We start from the raw sequence: 20,101 nt of genomic DNA on the forward strand, positions 1-20,101 counted from the left end.
TGTTCTGCTTGAGAGTAAAACTTCTTTTACCCCCAAATTATCAGTCGCCTATTCTACTTATAGCAATATCCAAATGGAAACTCATACACACAGATTATTATCTAGGGTGAGGTGGGGTCACACGAATATAATCAACTTAATTAATCTCAATCCGGTCGTTAAGTCTGACGTCACTAGCCGTGTCTGGGCCTAAACTCCGCTGCAGGTCCATATATCAAACAATCACTATGGCATTACTAAGAGTTGAAAAACTGTCTAAAGTCTTTCATCTTTAATAAAATGATCAGCGTTCTGCTCTACCAGGTGTAACAATTGAGTTTAACATCCAGGCATCCATGAAAACGGAATTTATGACATTTAACGGAGTTAGAAGCTAGCAGGAAGTTAGCTCGCTAGCTTCTATCTAAATACAATATAGCATGTCCTGACTGCGGGGTTTTGGAAACAAATTAAAACATACAGCTCTGTTATCACTTCCAACATAAATGAAGACAGAAAACTAAACAGCAGTGACGTTTGTAGGGTTACTGAAGTTTGGCAAGCTGTAGCTAATGATGTGCTACGTGACCGCTAGCGACACAGCTATGTTAGCATAATATAAACAAGCTAACTTTTTTTCCACTCAATAAAAGTTAACGTGAGTGTTCTCGGTGGTCAGGAACAAATGTAATCGCATGGCAGGATGCTGTCAAAGGACCAAACTTCAGCCAGGAGAAGAACTGAGATAATCCATCCACAATACGAGGTTAGTCATTCATATACTGCTGCATGGGCTGGGCTGTAGTTACATCCTAAGGTTTTAAAAACTGAGCTTAAATAAATGATTAGCGGTAATAAAAGCCGAGGGAGGTCAACAGTGATCACTGACTGTTTTAGGAGCTTTTTGAGATTAACTAGAAGAAAATACAAAACATTAAACATGTTAACAACACAAAAGCCATATTAAACGCAGACTACTTTAGGCCCGGAAGTAGGATTCGTCACGTCATCACTTAACAACCGGATAGCCTAGCAACGAAAAAACAATGAAATATGAGCCATACTGATTTTTTTATACACCATTCTGCATTTAAACTTTAGTTATTATTAATCTGTAGCTCTCTCGTCTTTTACCCCGTCTTTCTCCCCTCACATCGCAGCAGATGACTGCCCCTCCCTAAACCTGATTCTGCTTGAGGTTTTCTTCCTGCTAAAAGGGAGTTTTTCCTTCCCCCTTTTGCCAAGTGCTTGCTCACAGGGGGTCATCTGATTGTTCGAGTTTTCTCTGTATTATTGTAGCGTCTTTATCTTACAATGTAAAGCACCTAGAGGTGGCTGTTGTTGTGATTTGGTGCATTGTAAATAAAAAAAAAGCTTAAAGATTCTCAAATATTTGGTGGAAAAAGAAGCGTGTGCACTGCAGGCCTATCTGACTAACAGACAAGCGCTGAACAAAGTTTCTGACAGCACCTGCACACACAAACACATCCACGCAGAAGAAGTTTGTCAAACCACATTGGCAGAATTACAGCTAAACTAACCCTGACAGACTTGGATTAGGTACTTTGCCAAACGGCACATGGGCAATTGATATAATGGAGATAACTCATCAGCTGCCAGCTTAGCGAGACATCAAACAATTAAAAAAAATGGCAACCGTTATAACAGCTAGCTTTAAGAAAAAGCAAAGCAGAGGCTTTAAAGAGAAAATAAGACTTGTAATATAATCTGAAACCATACGTTTGGGCTTATACCTTCTCTGTTGCTGTCATCAAGTTGCCAAAGATTAAAGCATATACCCAGTTAATGTTCAACCAAGCAATAAGTTAAAAAAATTGTGTCAATATTATTCAGCTTTATTTCACAATCTGGTCTCCTATAGGTCTCCTTCCAGTGGTGGAGGGAAAATGTCCCAATATGGCTTTTAGTAGTCACGGCATGTTGAGTCTGCTCAGATTCTAGAATTGTATCTTTAATGAGAAAGTGGAGGACTCGGGTCAATGACCTGGAACTCATCCAAATACAGAACAAAAGGTGCATCAGTACCTTCCTGCGTCCATCTCCTCACTATGTGCTTGAAAGCTTAACCTCCTAAGACCTGGCGTCCATATATGTGGGCATCACATTTTTGGTTATTTAGACCAAAATACTCAATTTTGCTCTACAAGGGCCTGATATCCACTTACGAGGACATTATACTGCTACTGTTCTATCGAAATTTTAACTAAATATCCTCATATGTGGCTCTTATTTTTCTTAGAAACTAAAATTAGGTAAAAAAAATAAATAAATCAGGCCCCAATCAGCCCAAATATCAAAGAGAAATTAAAAATGCATGCCATGGAAGAGTTCGGGTCTTAGAAGGTTAAGAAATACATTTGAATATACTCGACGTATTTGAGCAAACATTCGCCTGTGGTGTTTGTGCGTGCATTCATATCTGCAAACAAAGTTCTGAGGCTGGACTCAATTTCCTCCTTAGTCTGTCTTTAATAAAATCTCATACACATGTATGGCTGAAACTCAAGCCAAACAAAGTGTAGCGCTAACAGTTGGGACACAATGATGTCCACTGTACGCGAGACCTTTAAAGGTCTTCTCTCTTCTCCGCCTTTGCCGGAGTTCACTTTGTTTGTGTGGCAAAGGAGTAGGAAGGGAAGACTGGAATATTTGTGGCCCGACAACAAAAGCGCTGGAATGCCTTTTTCTAAACTGGTTAACGCTGCCCACCGGTCACAGGCCACTTCTTTCCTCTTCCCCTTCCTCAAGTCTCTTCCAACGTCTCTGTCGGGTTTTTTAATCGTTCCTTCTTCTCTCTGTCTCTTTACATCATTACAAATATATAAAGGCTTCTGTCTGGACTCTCAGAGAGGTGACCACATAGAAATGCAGTTTCTGGGCAGATGGCACAAACTACATTTAACATCAACACTGCGCACAAACGCTCCATCACCACTACCACATGCTGTGATAAACACTCAGTATAGAAAAATATAAGCCAGCATGTTCTTGCATGTACTCCCTCAGAGCTTATGCAACAAAATGACCTACTTTCTATCCAATCAACATTTAATGTACAGTGCTTCTTATCCATGCTGAAGGCGTATTCATTAAACTTGTAAAGCAGCAGCAGCTCAGATGTTTTGGTCCTTAGCTTGAGGTGAAAGACATCACAAGGTATATGTTACCTTTATCTATAGTCCCATATCGCTGAACCGTGACAGCGAGACCAAACACAGGCAGGGCAACGTTAGCCAGAGAAACAAAATGATCTGTCTGGTGTGGCTGAGCGTGTTTTCTGGCACCACAGGGACAGGCTGGACTGTATACTACATATATAACATGGCGGGGGGGGGGGGCTAAAATGTTTGGGCAGGATCTTGTGATCATATCACTGCCTGCTGCACCTGTTACGTGACTCAACTGACACCACTTTAACAAGTGGGGAGGGGGCACGGATTTTTTTCAAGTGAAAAGAACTAAATGGGAAATGTGAACTGGGGTTTGGTGCTTAATGGAGTATAAAGTATTCATAAAACAGCCATTAAATCAAATGTGTGCAATTACTTGAAACTATTAATTTCATTTTATCTTTATTTAAACCAGCGGTGACAACTTGTTTTAGTTCTTTCATAGGGAAACAGATGCAGCAATTTCAACAAGCTTAAAAGTCAACATTTGGCATGACTACATTTATTCTTCATCAAAGCTTAAACTCTCTTAAGCAAGATTTCTTGTCATTTGTTTAAATAGTCTTCAGGTATAGTTTTCCAGGCTTCTTGAAGGGCTTTCAAAGTTCTTCTTTGAAACTTTGGGTCTTCGTTAGCGGCTTTTGATCCTTCTAATTACAAACTGCTTCAAATATTGCACAATGACAGTTTATAATTCAATTGATTTTGACAAGATCTCCAACGAAACCTGTTGAAATTCTGCCCCAAACCAAGACAAAGCCTCCATCGTGTTTTACAGATGGCTGTAGACGCATTTCTTTCCTGGACCTTCTCTGTGCATATTATTGATGATTTGATCCAAAAATTTCAGATTTAATTTAATCACTCTATAAGACCTGTTTTCACTGATTTTTAGAGGTGGGAATCACCATACATCCCACGATACGATATTATTGCAATTTTTTTTAAAAATATTTTGCGATATTCAGATTCTGTACATAAAGGTAAACTTTATCAATATTCATTTTATCTAATATCAAAGTCTCACACTCAGTCTTTCTCTCATTTCAGTTTTATTGTTGACAAACTGAACGGTTTGTATTACAGTCTAGTCCAACTTAACTGAACGCAACCATCTGGTACAATTATAGCTATTCTGAACTATGCAGTTTATGAAAACTATGCAGCCCCTTCAGCAACTGAAGAATTTGAAAGTAAATTAAAACAAAATATAATTTTACATTAAATAAAAAAGTTTTAAACTTAATTAAAATAAAATATGTCTTAAATTAAAATAAGTAAACTGTCATGTTTATTGCTGCCAAAAAAAAGTTAAACACATTTGGACAGTGAAGGAATGTCAGGATTCTTGCTCAGAAAAAGGATCAACATGCTCTGAAGTCAGAGCACAAAAACCTTTTTGTAACAAAATATCGATTTCTGCTGTCCCTGTATCCATACATTATTAGCAAACAAAATATCACGATACTACACAGTATCGATTTTTTCCCCCACCCCTACTGATTTTCAGTTCAGTTATTAAGTAATTTTGTTCCACATTTCCTTCCAATTCAGAGATGTGACTTTTGATGAGGTTTCGTTCAACAGCAGGTGGATCAACTGAAGGACTAGATGCATCTTTCCTGTTTCCTAGGCACATGCCTTTTAGCTACTGTTCATCTGCTGTAGATATTTTTAAGGCCTTTTACTCCTTCTGTTATCTTCCACATATCCAGGTTTGTCAAAAAAACAAAAACATCCAGCCAATGCCCAAAAGAAATCTTTGAAAGACTTTCAATAATCCCAGAAAACTATTGTTCAAGACCACTTAAAGAATTACAAGAGGGTCTGGCTCCTTGGAAACAAAACATAAAGAAATGGGGGGTGGCTCAAGATTTTTACAAAGTAGAAAAATCGGAGTAATTAATGACTTTTATTAGTGGAGTAGTTCCGGCCCCTAGGCTGGATTTTGACACCTGACAGACTGTTTACACATAATGCTATTTTGGAAAAAGCTGCACGAGCATGTTTGCTATTTTGAGTGTGCAAAACCTCAGGACTCCACTAACCTGTCTGTTATCTGGATGCATTAAAATGTCAACATTTAAAGGAATTTGTATTCCTGTCAGATTTGCTTTCGCTGCGGTGTTTGGAAACACAAGCTCCCCGTGAAACCCGTGAACTTAGAAAAATGTTTCCAGCTTGGGTTGCTAAAAGAACTGCCTCATTGTTACTTTGAAACTAGATAGCAGTCGATACAATCATATCTGTTTCACACCAGGAAATACAGTTGGCTGTCTGACAGGAGCTGTTGCAGTGACAAGCAATTCAAAGAGCCTGGTGAAGACTTAGTGTTGCAGTATGTAATCTGAATGGAACAACGGCATGTGGCTGCAATCACGGCTTACAAAGCGGGAGGAATAGAAAAGAGAAGTCAGTTCTGTAGCCGATTAAAGTGCACTGCCTGTGCTGTGAGCTGCTGCCTATTTTAAATGAATCTAACGTCTTTTTTTTCAATGACAGTGTGACACGATAGCAAAACAAGTCAATGTAAACATGTTTGAGGAGTCCCTCAAAAGCATTTGCAAATGAAATTTTGGATCATTTATTGTTAAAATGTTGAGATTGTGCAGGACTTAAAGCTACAGAATGGAATCTATTTTTTGGCTTTCTTCTTATGCAGCTTTTATTCCCCCCAAGAAAATGTTAAAACAGTTATGATATGAGATCCAGATTTTCATTTTGCGATAGCTGGTCAATTAAAACGAGCTATCAAAACTGTGGATTGTGTTTAGCTCTGCTTTGTTTTGTACCGTGCAACCTCATGCTAGCACCTCTGCACGTTTACACTTCTATTGTTTTGAATTTTAAATCAGAGGTTAATGCAACTGTGTGATTACAGAGACATTTGGATATCAGAAACCGCTGCTCTGCTGGGATTTCCCCACACAACCATCCCTACCCAGTACGCAGCGGTTCTATGGGCAAAAACGCCTCGTTGATGCTAGAGTTCAGAGGACTAATTCAAGGTAATAAACAACAGCACCATAATTAGGCGATAATCAGACACTCGTCTGCATACCTCAGTTGCAGAAGAGCGTCTGCTCATTTCAGTTACTGCTGCATCTCTAAAGACACCTCAAGGTGACAGCAAGGCAACAGTAACTCAAATAGCCACTCATTACAGCCGAGATATGCAGGATACGCCCAAAACGTTGAAACAGATGGGCTGCAGCACCAGTAGACCACACCGACTGCCACGCCTGTCAGCTGAGGAAACTGAGTCACCAAATCTCAATCATACAGAGCACCTTTAGGATGTGGTCAAACAGGAGATTTACATTACAGACCTGCAGGAAATGTGACATGCTGTCATGTCGATACGGCCCAAAATCTCTCAGGACTGTTGAATCTATGCCATGAGGAATTAAGGGCAAAACGGGCTCAATACTAGCAAAGTATACCAAATGAAATGGCTAGTGAGTGTATGTGAACAAGGCTCTCCCTCTCTCGTCACTTCTTTCTCCCCGTGTTGCTCGAAGTGGGAAATATACTCCTGGTGCGTCTCTCGTCTGGTCTGTTTATTTTGCGTTTGGGCCACACAGTAAGTATTTCAGAGGGTGAGCGAGTGCATCTCGGTGAACGCAGGCTTCTCTGGACTTTAACTTTTAACTAGAGCGCCTTCATATATGAAGATTAAAAGTCTAGCACTGAAGTGGAGCCAACAAACAAAGGACAGGAAGAAGAGTAGATAGTGCTGAGTACTATTTCCTTCCCTGTTGTGCCATTGTGCCAGTTATCTTCAATGTCTACAACAAAGCAGTACAAATCAATGTAATGAAGGGAACGCAGTTGAAAGACAATCTAAACAGGCTGTGTTGGTAAAATATATTTAATATATATTTCACGTTATCTTTTTTTCTGTGCAGCACCAATAAACTACAGTTCAAATACAAACACGGCCCTCGGGGGTAGCTACGTTACACCGCAAAACCTTTCTAATCTTTACCAATTGCGGTTTGCACTCTTCCGCTTTGACCCCAAGCAGAGCTCGTCTTTAATACAGATGTTGGCGTGATCACAAAGAAATGAATGAAATAAGTATCAAGAGACCTGCGAAAGAGGAACATTTTGTGCTTTGCAGAAAAGAGGCAAAAACCACTTCCCGTGAGTGAATGTGAGAGCCGTCCTAAAAACCACACAGTTTCATAAAAATACCACACACGCTACCTCGATAATGCTGCAGCCTAACATTATAGCTGCCCCTTGTTTACAACACAATAAACCCATATGCTGGAAAGCAAAGAGCACTTGCGCTGCACAAAAAGAAAGAAACAAAAAACCACAATAAGATAACAGTGTCATGTCTCTACTGCTTCGCTGACACCCATGTTTCCAGCCAAAACGCAGGTAAACCCGCACCTGGTATTAGCCAGTGTCATTATTCAGTTATTGTTTCCATTGTTCCTGCAAATATCAAATTAATCCCTTACTTCCTTACAGAATAAAACTGCCCTAAATTGACGCTACTCTATTCTGTCCAGACGTCCTAGAGTCTCGAGGCAGGTTATTAAGTTACTTTATTGATCACTGTGGAGGGGGGAAAAAGCTCATTCAAATGTCACAGAAAATGAGACGGCATTAATACAGAGATAGTCTGAACGCTCATCTGTCTGACTGAAATGGTTTCGGTTTAAATGTCACTGTGTCTCTCTTCTACGCAGCTTTAACTGTCATACAGTTTACGTCTTCCCGTTAGTGGCAGCAAAGGTCTGAATGGCCATCTGACGAATTCAATTCAATCAAAGTGAAACTGCTGCTTGGTACGCGAGTTGTCCAAAAGCGAACGCTGGGATTACCCAGGCAGGTGGTGAGTCAAACTGTCAAAGAAAAAAAGCAATTCAGCCACTGGCTTTCAGCCCACTCACACTTTGCCTATCCTGCTTTACACATGCCCAGGTACATCCTGTCTGCAGATAAGCAAAGCTCGCAGATTATCTTTGCGTGAATCGGAATGCGTCCCATTTGTTTTATCAGCGACTGTGAGCTTGTGGATGCTCATTTGATTACGCTTGCTCTTCTTTATGATTGTAGCTGTGAATGCATTCCCAGGTGGGTGTGTGTGTGCGTCTGTTTGCAAGTGCGTGTCAGAGCGAGAAGGTGATTCCCCTGACGGGCACGACAGATGGGGAGGGAGTGGCTCTGCTCGTTCTCTCTGCCACCTGAAAGCCACGAGGGTATACAGAGGCGATGCCCGACGCTCAATCCGCTGACAGAGATTGCTTTGTTTTGATTTAGTCGCTTGGCGCAGCAAAACAGAAAAGTCAATTTACTATAATTAGAAAAAGATTGCATTGTGGTTTCTGGTTTAATAGCAATTAGCAAACTACAAAACACTCAGACGCCAGGCGTTTCATTTTTAGTCAGTACTACAATTCATAAACTGCGGTAGGCTCTGTCAACTACAGATGTTTATCTTGCTGTTACAGAGTTTATCTGTGTGTTATGGGTAATCTGTGTTCTCACACAGCCAGCAAACCTGACCATTGGATTCAAGAACTTTGATTCAAGTTTATGTCAGAAGGCAGGCCCATTTTAGAAAGCTTTTTTTATGTAATTTATCTAAAATGCACTTGATATGTTTGCACTGATACCTACTATAATGTGCGTCACGTCATCATTCTGTTTCTAATCAAAATGCAATTGAAATACATAATCTCAGTACCACACCTAAATATCAGTTCCACCCTTTTTAGTCAGAAGTAATGACGCAGAAGTAATAACACCCTATATTTGACACATTTTAAGCTATTAGAAAGATTTCTAACCATTTCTTCCAAGTAGATGAGTTTGAGCATCTCTGGATCTTGCTCACAAGTGAGGCAAGTGAGCAGTAGATTGACATGACACAACAATAACGCAGACTGTGTATCAGTCTGTTGGGGTGAAGAGCAGGAAAGCAAAGCTGCAGATTTACCAGATGATCTGCGTTCCTACTCTCGCCTACTCTTGAGAAAGCTCATTTCTGCTGTGATCTCATTCTATCAGTCTGTACCTAAAGGGTGTCTGGGCTCTGCCTGAGAGATAGAGGAAAGAGCTTCGTCATTCAAGTGGGCCTCAGAGAGCCACTGTTTGAAGGTGGTTCAGGCACCTAACCAGGTGTCTTCTAGGTGAGGTATTTTAGGCGTTTCTGCTACTGGGTATCTCTGCCTGGACTATTGCCCCTTGTAAAACAGATGACGGCAGAGCATGGATGGTTGGATGAATGGATGGATTGATTGTTACAAAACCTACTATTGCTGTCACTAAAACAAATCTTAGTGTGATGCAGGCTAATGGACTCAGCTTTGAGTACAATAAAATCCAACCGAAAATGACCATTTTATGTCCTATTCACTATGTAACTATACCTTAAAAAAGCTAGTAGGAGGTGGGGTAACTATCCCACTGTATGTAGTAAATTCAAACAATGTGATATCAAAAAGAGGAAGAACTTCAAAGCAACTAACAATACACACAGAATTAGAGAACTATAGAAATGGGGAAGCGGCAGTTGACAACTTTCTAATAATTGTGATGCTAGTTAGCTCTTTGACGTAGCCAGATGCTATCACACAACTTTTACATTTTTTTGGGTACAAAGGAAACAAAAGTGTTCAGATCAATGTAGGTGTGTAGGAGTGCTACCATACTAAACAATCAACAATGTGGCATCGTAGCAATGTGCAGTTAGGTTTCAAAAGAGAAGCACATCCAGCTGTGGCACCCACCATCATACAGTCAAACCTGGATGATTCAGCTATATAGACATTACGATCTCCAAAAATATTCAAAATTCTCCTACTTTTCCCTACCTTATTTAAAATTTCATCCAACATTTTTTAACTATTTTAATTCAATGCGTTCAGCTGCTGTAGATGATTGGACCCTGAATTTCTCTGCTGAATGTTTTTATACAGTGCAGAGGAGCACGTTCCTGCCATTATCCCAAATGTCAAAATGAAATTTGGCTCTGCAAAGTGTTGACAGTAATCAGCCAAAGTAAGTAAGATATAGATCGATGTGTCAGTGCCCAAAGCCACCCTCCGATTGTGTGTGATTGTGTAGTTCAGCAAGACCGACTGAGTTATGAATCCTCAGAAAAACAATGGCCCTAATAACACCATATCAGTTCCACATGTCAGAGTCTCTATGTTAATCTCTGATTTATATCAAATCTGTAATTCAAGTTTGTCAACTTCAAGTTCTGACCTGGGACCACCTGCATTTGGAGAAAGTAGCTAAAGACATAAAAGCTTGGAAATGTCAGCAGCCTCCAGCTCTCATTCTAATGCATTTATTTAATCAACGTTATATATGCGGTTACTCTCACTTTCCGATTGTAGACACACGCTGTTAACATTTATTAGGTTGCAGCTCAACGCTTGATTGTTTCCTACTCCTCAGCCAACAGAAGTCATTACATATGAATCTTTCACTTTTACTTCTTCTGTATCAGACTCAAAACCTGATTAGGATTCAGCAGACTTCGACCAATTACTCCTTCAACCAGGGCGGTGTTAGACAGTGAGAACATGCATAAAGCAAGAAAGAGATCATCAGTCATCAAGAACGCCGCTTTGAATCAAAGACACGACTCATCAATGAGGCACAGCGTGTTAACATGTAGCAGTTATGATAAAAATCCAACACGGTGCAAGACACCGCTCTTGGGGACAATCGTTGACTGTTGCAATTTCAGCACTGTAAACTGTCAGACGATACGCTGACCCGCTGCCAGCAGACAAAAAAGAAGCGGCCCAGAAAATGTGTTGCAGAACAAGGTTAATTCCACCATGTCCACATTTACTGTCTTGTCAGGACTGAGTGATTCCTCAACCCTCCACAACCTTACAGGGATGTTGCACCAGTTGAGAATGTGTTTGCATAGCAGGCATAATGCACTGCCCAAACACACTGTTATTGTTCTTATACAGCATGTTCAAAGTGTAGTTTCTTTCATTTGCCACACTGAAAAAGCTGCATACACAGGAAACAGGATCATATGTAAGAATCATTAAGCACATGCAAAATGCAAAACTATCTAGCATGCGATTTCCTTTGTAAATGAAGTCTGGAGCTTGTTCATACAACACATGTGACCCTTGAGGTGCTTAGGTGGCAAACAGAATCAGGTTTGCTAACATAGCTCGTCTGGAAAGATGAGGAAACGCTCTGGATGGATTATTTTTGATCGTTTTCCAATGTTCTGGACATTATTGACAGGTGGAAACCATGGGAACCAGTCACTTATTGAGTGCCAGTCAATAAGTGTACAGTTCATATGTACTATATATACAGAACTCTTTCAAGTCTCCTGAAAAACAACCATAAAAAAAACCCATGAACTCTGTACCTGTGGAAATGAGACACTCTGTTCCAGTGGAAAAGTAACACCAACCGCCAACCAGGCTTTTCACTGTCTATATATCACAGTACCATTAGACTAATAGATCCCATTGACGAAGTCTGACAGTTAATACAAGCCGCCAGCGTTGTACACAAAGCCACGCAAACTTTTTCTTACCTTGGTTGTCAGCTGCCTTCACTCCACTGCCCTTTCTTTAGATTTGAATACAGCTTTTATCCCAACACAGGTCTTCGCAGACTCTGCAATCAGAAGAGACAATCTGTGATTCTTCGTGTCTTTGCCAACAAAAGCAAAACATTCACCAGGCCAAAAGTTCCAGGGAGTGAAAAGGCTTTCAGAGGAATCCTGTGAGCCAAATCCTACAGATAGCCACAACTCGAGCACAAGCAAATCCGCATGGCCACTGAAGCATGTATGTACTGCTAAGTCAGGGATGACATGGGAGGAGTCTGGGAGTTCAAGAGAGGAAAATCCCCAAAGGAGGCGCAAGGTTTTCTTGTCTATCAAAACCAATTTTAGATCTTCATGTGACCAGCTTACCACTAAAAAGCTTAGCAGTCTAATCCTTCAACCAAATGAATTGTCTAACTCGAGGCTTTGGCCATAGGCATCAAAGCGCCGTTATAGCATGAATCTTGCCGAACTTTCAAAGGGGCAGGTATATGGAGTATACAGCTCTCCAGTACACTATGCAGGTATTCACTTTACTGTCTGCTTGGCTTCATTACACTTTGTACAAAAAGACCTTTCAATATTAACACCTATTACTGTACATAAACGAAAGACCCCAGGCAATATTAACAGACATCTCGGCCAAGTTAAATATTTTAATCAGTCGCATTAGAAAAACTGAATAACTACCACTCATGCTTCAACAAATACCATCAAGGTACTTGCAAACTCGTGGCGATGCTGATGAACGCCAAGTAAAAAGCAAGCTGAGAGAGAGCATACACGCTAGGCATACCTGCACTTTTTCTAAAGGCTATACGCATAATAGAGCTGGCCTTTATTTATGACCACTAAAGTAAATTATATTTAACATTGAGATGTTTTATTCTGAACAGGCCCTTTATATCAGATTAACTGAAGTGATCTGGTAGAAGCAAATTAAATAATGTTTTGTGTGTGTTTGTGTTTCGGACAACACTAACTCAGTCGGATAAAAACGCCAACTCAAAATGGTTTGATTTCATTTAGCTTATTTTTTGATCGTGAAAAAGGGGATTGAAATGATTAATTAATACATACAGGCAGTGAATGCAAGAGGATGGGACTCAGCTACATGGATGAACCACACATAATTGAGCCTCGCAATAGCTCAGCTACGCATGGGAGTAAATTTATGCTCACAATAGTTTCACGCACGCTCTAATCATGTATAGCCATGGCCTACCTCTCCCCATAGGCGATGCGCACAATTGTGCTGACCTCTGTATCGTCGCTCTGCATGACTTCATGCTTTCAGCTATTTAACTCCCTCCAACTCTCCAGCCTCCCACTCTATTAGCATTAAATTGTATATAAACTGCAAAAATGTTTAACACATGCCCATGTTCATAAGATGCTGTATCTCACACCCTGTGGGAGGTGGGGGGGTGCAGAAGTTGGTGCCAGCATTAATGCGTACTGTGTGAAAATAAAAACAAGCACAAAAAAAAGTCTGTTTTACAGCATCACATGAGCGGGGCTACAGGCTAAGATGAATGCATGTGAGTTTCTGAGATTGAAGACCATAGTTCAACCAGAATGTAGTCAGAAAATATGCCAATGACATGGCAAGTTTCACAACTCCTACAAGAAGGCAAAAGGTTGGGCCTTCCTGGGGATTTATGCACAACTACATGTAGGGTCGACACAGCCCGCTACTATTGTCAATGAGCTGTCCGGTACTGTCAGTTCCTCTTGTTTGATTTCCAGCCAGAAAATATCAGTCATCCTCTTTTTACAAGGAGGCAGGATATGTTATAGGCTCTGCAGAGATTCACCTCAGAAAGCTAAATCTGGTGGATTGTACAGCAACATTGATCCTGTGGGAGTTTGAAGTCTTGTCATTGTTTTAATGGCGCCCAACCAACGCATTGCCTTTTTCCTACTGTTCTTCCATTAACGATGTCCTTTTTTAATGACTATTGTGTTCTGATGACAAGTTCAAAGTTGGCGTGTCGTATCTTTATCATTTGTCTTTCCAGTGACGTTGATGGCTTGATTTCTTCCAAGATTGATTTGTTGGTCCTTCTGGTGGCTGTCTATGGTATTAATAAAATCCTTCGACAGCACCACGTACAATTTGTCGACCGTCCTGTTTCCCCCAGGAAAACTTTCCCCAACTATAGGTCCCCATGGAGAAAAAAAAAAAGTGTAGATCAATGTTTTCATCAGCAAAGAAATGTCCTTAGGTTTGAAGACCTTATCCAATGAGTTCGTCGTTGCCTTGCCCACTGCGATTCTCCTTTGACTTCCAAGGTAAATGAGGCCTCAGAATCATCATTGATCACAGCAAAAAGTTAAAAATAAGTAAAAATAATAACAATAATCTGAATACAGCTAATGTCAACAGTGCAAAACATCAGGATCCTTTTTAAGGACGCTGTTACGTACACACAAATACGTTCACATGCTTATATGTCAAGAGAATAACAAAGTCCGGAAAACAGATGCCTCCCGAGCATAGTTAACAATGTGACAGGTAAAGAAATACGTTCAAAGCTCTGACTGAGACATCCACACACAACTGAACACACTTGGTATCTTTACATCATAATCTTCTGTTGGGCATACTAGATACATTTCCATAGCTTGTATCATTATCTGATGACATTCAGTCGCAGACGCACATCACCGCTGACACTTTTCCTCTTGACCTGACAGGCAGCACACATGAAATCATATCTTGCACTGAAAAGATAATGATGAAGTTATTCATTAAAAGACAGCTTGTTGGCGGCACAACCAACGGGAATGAGAAACAGAAATGGTGGCCTTTGGGTGTTAGATGTTGTCTCACAGTTGTTGCTGCTTCACAAATTAAAATATAAAGATATGCAGAGGCTACGTGGATTGATTATTCTCATTTTCATTTTATGCTGGGAACACGGTGACAGCTAATAACTTAAAGGGTACTTTTGGCTACACTTTTTTCCCCAAAGAGTCGCTACAGCAGATGGATCTGGGTGTTTTCGTTATTGTCCAGGTTTGTGACGCAACCCACCCCCAATCTATCAGGGCTTGGGAACAGCATTAGCGTCTCCTTCCAGTGGTAGCCAATAAAATAATGGACCTAAAAACTTACACAAGACCTCACCATACCTAATCTCAGCGAACTAATTTCAGAAGCAGTTTGTTAGTGCTACCTAATGCTTGTAAAGTAGGGAGGTCTATTAAAAGCCCTTTAATTTTTAACAGAATGAACCAGAGAGGCCAAGCCTTACTACTTTATTTTGAAAGTCATTCCACTCATGGACTGATCAAACGAAAAAAAAAAAAGATGTTTATTGTACCATCATCCAATCACGCACAACTTCACACCGGATCTCTTCGATAAATTAGCTCTAAGTTGAAGAAATGTACGTTTCTGCAACCAATACTCTTCATTTGATGAAGAGTAATCGAGTTTGGCAGCCATGCATTTGATTGTTCAGTTAATCCATATGCTAAGCCAGCTCTTAGGACTTGGGGAGGGATAAATATGCATCCTCACAGGTGGCAGAGAGAAGAGGTAAACCTGACAGCAAACATACATTATAAAATCTATTTAAAAGAGACAGAAATAAGTTGGTGTTTGTAGTTAATGATACTTTATTTTGTGCCGTATACTAGTGCTGGTATGCAAGAAGGGTCCAGACGTACCAAGCTTTATTAACAACGCTAGCAGTCATTGCAGCAAACTCATCGGCAGCGTCTTACTTCCCATGCGACATTTTCCATAATGCACCGTGCTGAGCTCACCAAAAATCATAAAGGACCAATCAGACTCCAAAACTGACTTAAAGCAATGAGCTGCGTTCAGGATCAACATGTTAAACATATCAGAGAATTAACAGCTATTTTTAGAGTTTTTATTAGAGTGTAGACTGGAAATCAGGGAGAGGGTAGGGGGCACACACACTGTACCCTTTACCATATAGTCAACTGCTGAACCAGGTGAGCTACACCAGCACCCTGTTAAGCTATAGCTTGATGTAAATCAAAATGTAAATTTTATTCACGCACTTGTAGGCTCATCCAACCAAGATCTCACTCTGTGAGTCTCATTACCTTACAAGTTCTCTTGCTACATGTAAGGAGACAGCACCTCTCCAGATTTTTGTTGCTATATATGAAAACCCGGTGCTTTATTCTAAAAGAGTTGGAACACAAAAAGAAGATGCTATTCGGAAAGAAAATCCACAGAGCTTGAAGCTCATTGGATAACGCCTAAGTGCTAAACAAAACAAAGGACTTACATGGAGTAACGCATACTAGGAAGGCTTTATTGCACTGAGCATTAGACAGCTCATTTCTTTATCAGCATCGATTCATCTATTTTTGATAGCCAACAACCGGCTTTAGCAGTTGCACCTTTATTGCACTACTATTGCTGTGGTGTTTAAACACGGGCATAAAAATATCACCCGAGCCGAACATCATTACTTGAGTAATTTATCTGAGCAAATAAAACATAAGCAGGTAGCAGAGATTACAAATGGCAGTATATGAGCTTCTCATTAATATCCCTGCCTCCAATCGTGACGTGCAAAAAGAACAGGTGATACAAAGAGGAGTAAAAATGCTCTTTTTCTAACTTGTCAGCCTGAGAGAGACTGACTTGTTTCCTCAACAGCATAACATGTCTTCACATGAGCTTCATTCTTGTGACATGCTTTAGTGCACAGCAACACACAGCCACACCAAGAGGTCAACGCCTGATTTAAAGGTTCAGCAGATGTTCACAACAGATTATGTATGCGGCAGTTTTAAAAGCATTAAATAATATCAGCTGAGCTGTTCCTTGAAGCTTTTTTCCCTTTTTTCTTGAGTCTCACCACATAATGAATACAACACAAGCCCCCTTCATCCCAGACGCTTGTTTGGAAGATGATATAGCAGATATAACTGGATTTGGGGCAGAGTTTCCATATTTTAGCAGTGACTACAACTGATGCTTTTAGGATGAATAAACCCAGTGATACTATGCTATAGGGGTGGGGGAAAAAATCGATACTGTGTAGTAGGCCCCATCTTATCTTAATGACCTTGTAGTACCATATCACCCTATTAGAGCACTTCGCTCTCACACTGCAGGCCTACTTGTTGTTCCTAGAGTATTTAAAAGTAGAATGGGAGGGAGAGCCTTCAGTTTTCAGGCCCCTCTTCTGTGGAACCAGCTTCCAGTTTGGATTCGGGAGACAGACACTATCTCTACTTTTAAGATTAGGCTTAAAACTTTCCTTTTTGCTAAAGCATATAGTTAGGGCTGGACCAGGTGACCCTGAATCCTCCCTTAGTTATGCTGCAATAGATGTAGGCTGCCGGGGGATTCCCATGATGCATTGAGTTTTTCCTTTCCAGTCACCTTTCTCGCTCACTATGTATTAATAGACCTCTCTGTATTGACTCATATCTGTTATTAACCTCTGTCTCTCTTCCACAGCATGTCTTTTATCCTGTCTTCCTTCTCTCACCCCAACCGGTCGCAGCAGATGGCCCCGCCCCTCCCTGAGCCTGGTTCTGCAGGAGGTTTCTTCCTGTTAAAAGGGAGTTTTTCCTTCCCACTGTCGCCAAAGTGCTTGCTCATAGGGGGTCATATGATTGTTGGGTTTTTCTCTGTATCTATGAAGCGCCTTGAGGCGACTTTTGTTGTGATTTGGCGCTATATAAATAAAATTGAATTGAATTGAATTGAATAGTATCGTGATATTTTGTTTGCTAATTATGTATCGATACAGGGACAGCAGAAATCGATATTTTGTTACAAAAAAGGTTTTTGTGGAATGGAACATGCTCTGACTTCAGAGCATGTTGATCCTTTTTCTGAGCAAGAATCCTGACATTCCTTCACTGTCCAAATGTGTTTAACTTTTTTTTGGCAGCAATAAACATGACAGTTTACTTATTTTAATTTAAGACATGTTTTATTTTAATTAAGTTTAAAACTTTTTTATTTAATGTAAAATTATATTTTGTTTTAATTTACTTTCAAATTCTTCAGTTGCTGAAGGGGCTGCATAGTTTTCATAAACTGCATAGTTCAGAATAGCTATAATTGTACCAGATGGTTGCGTTCAGTTCAGTTGGACTAGACTGTAATACAAACCATTCAGTTTGTCAACAATAAAACTGAAATGAGAGAAAGACTGAGTGTGAGACTTTGATATTAGATAAAATAAATATTGATAAAGTTTACCTTTATGTACAGAATCTGAATATCGCAAAATATCTTAAAAAATTGCAATAATATCGTATCGTGCGTTAAGTATTGTGATAATATCGTATCGTGGGATGTATGGTGATTCCCACCTCTACTATGCTAGGATGTATTTGTTGAATCTGCACATGTACGAGATTTGGTGGTATTTCTGTCTACACTTAGCCACTTTATTAGGTGCACCTTGAGTCACATAATGATATAATATTTTCAGCATAATATCTCCTGTAGCCTCAGTCTCTTACTCTTAGCTGTTAGAAGTAGCACCTGGTGTGGACAACATGTCGGGTATTCAGGATGCTCGGTTCGCTTCGGTTGCAGGAGAGCATATTTGAGCTGCTGTTGCCTGTCAGCATGAAGCTGTCTGATTATTTTCCACTAACCGCTGATATCAACAAGGCAGTTTCATCCAGAAAACTTCAATTTACTGCATATTTTCTCTTCTGAAACTGCAGTAAATCAGCAGTTTCAGAAATACTAAGACCAGTCCATCTGGCAACCATGCAACATTCAAAGTCACATAGTTAATGTTTACTCCCAATTCTAAGAACTTCTGTTTAAGATTCAGCAGGTCATCTTGACCATGTCTACATGCCTGAATGCGTTGAGTTGCTGCCAAGTGACTGGTTCATAAGATATTTGTGTCAACAAGGAGATGAACAGATGTCACTAACGAAGTTCCCAATGAGTGTATGCAAAGGTAAGTACTCAGAACAGTAATGGGGATTGTAGGAATTCCTTTCCCAGTTCTATGACAATGTATGCTGGCTGTGTCCAGATGATGGCTCCACCCACCCAGGTAATAAGCTGTTTGTCCCTCTGCCTTCTCGAAGACAGTCGAGGACCAAAAAAACATCTTCTTCCCCAGAGCTCACACCTCATTCCTAAAAAGACAGGGACATGCACTTTACAACATGTAACTACAATGATACCTACTGTTTATGTTTCCCTATTGTGTTTATTTATTTAATGGGTTTCTGTCTGTGTGTTCAATATCAGCTGTTTAAAGATGATAACTACCTCACAGAATTTCATTATGTGACTGAATAATGACAAAGAATCTTTAAAACCTTGAATAAACCCAGTGATATATACAGTAACAACTAGGAAGCTCTCACCCTGATTATTGTTAGAATTTTTATTTTATTTTATTTTCCAGAAGAAAAGCAAAATAGCTCGTATTTTAAAAACATGTGTCACACAACATCAAGAAAACTCGATTCACTCGTCCTGACTGAAAAATAAAATGCCATTACTTTCTGCTCTTCAATCAGAAGTCCATCAGAAAAGCAGGTGATGGAAAAGGGAGCGAGTACGAGTGTGTTTGTTTGCTCTGAAATCATTCTAAGACCGCATGAAAGGATATTTACTAACAGGCTGTTACGTTTTCTTGCAAAGCTGTTTCAGGTTTAAGTATTGTTCCGTTTTCTCGTCGTGAGCTTTTCAATCTTCGAGTTTAAAATAAAATAAAAAAAATCAGTATGCCGGTCCTGCAAACCAATATTTTGCAAGCACACTGTGATGCTTATCTTCACAATAATAAAAGAAGATGACAGCTTCTGTGAGGACTGTTAATCCTTTTAGACAAATCTCAGCTTTAGTACTGAGCCATTTATCCAAAGCTTGACATTTTAAAATGCATCAAGTTCTTCCACATGAAAATAGAACAGGATGGCGCACTGACGGGAAGACTACTGTTCCCAATGATCAATTTGTAACATCTGAAAACCATGGAAACAGTAAATAGCCAATCAAAATCAACCACACTCACACATTGCATGTCAATGTAAATGCACAATATGGAGGCCGCTTTGCCTACAAGCTGGTAGCAGCTATAATAAAGACATTTAATGCAAATGCATGAAGTGCTGCACACTGCTGTATGCTGAGTATGAAGAAAGCAAGCAAACAGCAGTGAAGGTAACACAAAGTACAGTCTATAAACAGTATAACCTGTATATTGTGGCCAAACTGAGCATGTTGTTTGGCTTTTTTGCTCCACGATTGTGACGTCACGTAAGTGCTTTGGAATTACAACATTATCCGTGTTGTTTCCTGTGGGAGCAGGCCTCATTGTGAGGTGCTGGTACTGATAAGCGGCTATTGGAGAACGTCACTTTTTGCTGTTTTAACAAA

At 40.0% G+C, this 20,101-nt stretch overlaps 1 protein-coding gene across 4 annotated transcripts in view; it reads right to left on the reverse strand.

Moving 5' to 3' along the window:
- thrab (thyroid hormone receptor alpha b) overlaps positions 1-20,101 on the reverse strand; it is a 258,672-nt gene that overhangs the window by 149,650 nt on the left and 88,921 nt on the right. For 3 of the 4 annotated variants that reach the window (XM_087844867.1, XM_087844866.1, XM_087844865.1), the window contains one exon: positions 11,716-11,798. The gene's annotated coding sequence lies outside the window, so the exon portion shown is untranslated. Of the gene's footprint in view, positions 1-11,715; positions 11,799-18,760; positions 18,898-20,101 lie in introns of those variants that run through there. The other variant, XM_087844868.1, reaches the window with a different exon arrangement.

The sequence above is a fragment of the Neolamprologus brichardi genome, chromosome 8, assembly GCF_056152115.1.
Source record: "Neolamprologus brichardi isolate AB-2024 chromosome 8, ASM5615211v1, whole genome shotgun sequence".
Lineage (NCBI taxonomy): Eukaryota > Metazoa > Chordata > Actinopteri > Cichliformes > Cichlidae > Neolamprologus > Neolamprologus brichardi.